This window comes from Macrobrachium nipponense, chromosome 3 (assembly GCF_015104395.2).
Source record: "Macrobrachium nipponense isolate FS-2020 chromosome 3, ASM1510439v2, whole genome shotgun sequence".
Taxonomy (NCBI): Eukaryota; Metazoa; Arthropoda; class Malacostraca; order Decapoda; family Palaemonidae; genus Macrobrachium; species Macrobrachium nipponense.
In genome coordinates this window covers 73,662,247-73,665,722 of record NC_087202.1, presented here as the reverse complement: position 1 = coordinate 73,665,722, position 3,476 = coordinate 73,662,247, and positions in this window count along the sequence as shown.

The following is a 3,476-nucleotide window of genomic DNA, read 5'->3' as shown; positions in this document are numbered from 1 at the left end:
TCAGCGCATTTCGACGCTGAAAATCAACTATTTTCAGCACTAGGCAAGTGCCATAAAACTGGAACACTGATAACTGAGGTTACCAATAACCAGGGACTGACCTAGGAGGCCATTCAACGCTGAAAAGGAAATTGAGAATAGGTAGGTTTAAAAGCTGTAACAGGAGGAAAACCTTGCAGTTGCACATGAAATAACAGTTAGGAGAGGGTGGGCAGTAAGATGGAAGAAAGATTATATGCATGGAGGTACAGTAAAAGAATGAAATGGGTTGCAGCTAGGGGCCAAAGGGATGCTGCAAAAAAGCATTAGTGATGCCTACAGTGCACATATATTTATGAAACCAAAAGTTTTAGACAGTGTACTTACAAGTTACGATAAGTTGGGTTAACCTTGGACCCACCAGCATAGCCTACTCTGGTTCTTACGACACCAGGGGCTGCGCCAAACTGGGCCTCTGGAAACCAAAATCATGCCATTCCAAAAGTGGCCTTTTTAGTGGCCACCTGTGGTTCGTAGAGAGGCATTGTTCTAACACCAAGGTCAGCCTGTAAAAAAAATATAATCTTTAAAAATAATTAAAATATTTTCATAAAAACCCATTAATAATTATAATTCGCCTAATTTTATGGTTAGCAAAAACCAGATACTTCACTCCTAGTTCAAGAGATAATAACAGTTAGTCAGCAACCTTGCAAATAATAATCTCCAGAAGATTTAATTGTTTCAGTCTCAAAGCTGTCTGAGGTATGAGCTAAAAGGTAATGGAATTGGTAGGCTGTACTATTATAATTTTTTGTTTTGTACAATAAAAAAAAAAATACCTTCCTAAAATTTACATTAATTACATTACCAACCCTTCATGTGTTGTACTACTTATAATTAGCCTGAGATAGCATTTTGCATTGGAAGAATTGAGCCATTACACACTAAATACTACTTTAACTGATTAAGAATTGTACGATCCGTTTGAGAGCTGGGACTGGGATAAGCAATTGAGCCCATTACTCAAAATGGAAAAGCAATCTATAGTCATGGGGTTGAAGCATGAAAACTGAAGTAACTAAGATGTTTTATTCTATACAATTGAGGAATCATCAAAGTGATTAATGTAGCTGAAGACAGTACTAATCTTAAAAAGTCTCACTACATTTTGCTATATGCCGTAATAGGTAATAAGTGAGGGACTTAGGTGATGATGACAATAAATTTTGCAAACATCGAACTTTAACTGAAGCAGAGGTCACTTGCCTTGTTGTTACCACTGGACCTAATGAAATGAATCTAACCACTTATCCATAAGATAAAAGCTTGCGAACATTATTTGGAGCACCCAAGTAACTGCCATTAAAACCAAACTGACATCAATACATACTTCTTAAATAAAAAAGAAGACTATGGTTGTTAGCCTGGTAAAAAATTTACCACTGCTTGGCAAAAAAAAAAAAAAAAAAAAAAAAAAAAAAAAAAAAAAAAAAGACAAATTCTTAATCAATTTGTATTTTTCATAGCTAACAAACCTTTGGTCTTTAAAAATAGGATAGATAATTCTTAGCGCCAGCTGAAAACCTGATTGCCAAGTGCCAGGAGTTTTAACCTTAACCGACTGGTTTGTAACCCCTTAGTTAAGGTTCCTGAGAAAGGAAAAGTTGTGTGTGTGCTTTTAAAGATATGAAAAAACACAGATGAATTACAGGTTTCAACCTGTCAGACTTAAAGTATGAAATATTGTAAATCAATGTAGTGTAGCCTAAATGGTGGGCATCCTTGCAACTATAGAACTGCCAGTGCAATAAAGTTATTTGTATGTTTACCTGAGTCAGGTTAAATTAGGATGTATTCCAATACTGTACTTAACCCTGTGACACATGGTGTTTAAACCAAATTGAATTGAATATAGAATTTAGGCCAAAGGCCAAGCACTGGGACCTATCAGGTCATTCAGCGCTGAAACAGAAATGATATTTATATAATAAAATTAGATTTTGTATATACTTACCCAGTAATTATATAGCTAAGAGCAGAAAGTCTTAGCTATATAATTACTGGGTAAGTCACATATAAAAAAATTGACAGTAAAAGGTTTGAAAGTTGTAACAGGAGGAAAGCCTAGCAGTTGCACTATGAATTAATTGTTAGGATAGGGGGATGAGTAAGACGGAAAAAAGTGAATGTGAAAGGAGGTGCAATACAAGGAACAAAAATAGGTTGCAGCTAGGGGCTGAAGGCACGATACAAAGAACTTTAAGTAATCCTACAGTGCACAGCATGAGGTACACTGACAACACTAACCCACCCTACGGGATGGTTCCAAATAAGTCTTGGCACAGGTCCAGGTATGCAAATGTCTTATCCTACATAGCATGGAACCATGCCCTTGGTTACTTTTTTGCTAATTTTTACCTTTGGGTATGAGTGAAATAATCAATTTTTCATTTGGTGTATTGTTTTATTTGACACAATTAATGCAATTTTTACTTTGGTCCACTGTTATTTGGCATTTACACAATTGAATTGTCTAAAATTCTAAACAAGCACAAGGTTAGGTATATAAACTGTATGCTTGATGATATTTTCCTCTTGAAATGGTAGAAGATGTCACTAATAAAATTGATGCAATAATGAAAGATAAAGAAATGGATGTAAGCAAAGAAATTAAAACTTAAGGAAGACAAAACTGAGTGTATGCTATTTGGATCTGATAGTGCACTACGAGAATATACACACTTCAAAAGAATATCTATTGGTGCATCATCCATAAACACTGTGGCAGCAATGAACTTAAGAATATTACTGATAATATTGTTCATGAAAACCAAACTGCATATTGTAAAAACCTGTAACTATCATATTAGAAACATTGCATTTATTACAAAATATTTAAATGAAGATACTCTGAAAACACCAATTTTTAACCAAATACTTTCAAGGCTTGCCTATTGCCGTGGTCTCCCAGTCTTTAAAACACTAAAATATGGTGAACCAACATATCTGAGAAAACACTTAAGTTTCTTTAGACCTGAAATTAATATTGTGATCAGACATGTAAGTGAAGCACATAAGCTATTTGTACCTAGAACAAATTGTAAGTCAAGTCAAGTTGGAGAGAGCATTTGAACACTGTACACCAAGAATAGGGGGAAACACCGCCTTGGATCCATCATCATCGGGTGGATCAGCCTTATTCACTCAATATTTAATTGGTGAAACAAAAATACAATTACATCATCTTTAAGCATACCATTCAAACGATTGAAGTTTCGTCAACATAATCTGATACGTACTATATGAAAGCGCCATACTAACTAACATAGGCATGTGAAGTCTTCGTGAAATATGTTTTCAAGGCAGTTTTTAAATCCAATATGGCGTCGACCAGCTGAGGTGCCATTCGTAACCAGCATGGATCTCACGTCCTTCCCAGCGCTCATTTGAACAATATTAGCATATATATGAAATTTTTTACTGATCTTACTCAA